We start from the raw sequence: 534 nt of genomic DNA on the forward strand, positions 1-534 counted from the left end.
CATATGAATCGGTACATATGAATCCTTGCTGCTAGCTTTTCCACATTTCCGTTCGTATGCGCGAAGACTAGAACATCCTTCCCCTCCTAATAATCAAATTCTGTGTCCGTCGTGTCATTCCAGGTCGCGCCACGCATGGACACGCACGCCCTCCTCGCCTTGCTTCTCGCCGTCCTGGGCCGCGACGCCTTCGGAAGGTCACCCGAAGGAGCGCTGGGTCGAGAGAACATTCGGGAAGAGGCGAAAGGAGTTGGAGAATTGACATCTCCGGTCAGTGTTTTGACCCCGTGGGAGCACAGGTCACTCTCGCCGGAGCGGAGAAGAGGTCACTGGGAAGACAAGACCGGAATTATGGTGGGCAGTATTCTGTTGACATATCGCTCTGTAAATGACGATAGCAATAGAAATGACGATAGCATTAGCAGTTATCCCAACAGTGATAATATAGATCACAAATATAAACGAAAAACAGATAAAATTCAAAAACAGTCTAGTCGAAAGTAGACGAAAAGCGAGTATCTGTTTCAATGTCAG

Source organism: Penaeus monodon, chromosome 28, assembly GCF_015228065.2.
Source record: "Penaeus monodon isolate SGIC_2016 chromosome 28, NSTDA_Pmon_1, whole genome shotgun sequence".
Classification (NCBI taxonomy): Eukaryota; Metazoa; Arthropoda; class Malacostraca; order Decapoda; family Penaeidae; genus Penaeus; species Penaeus monodon.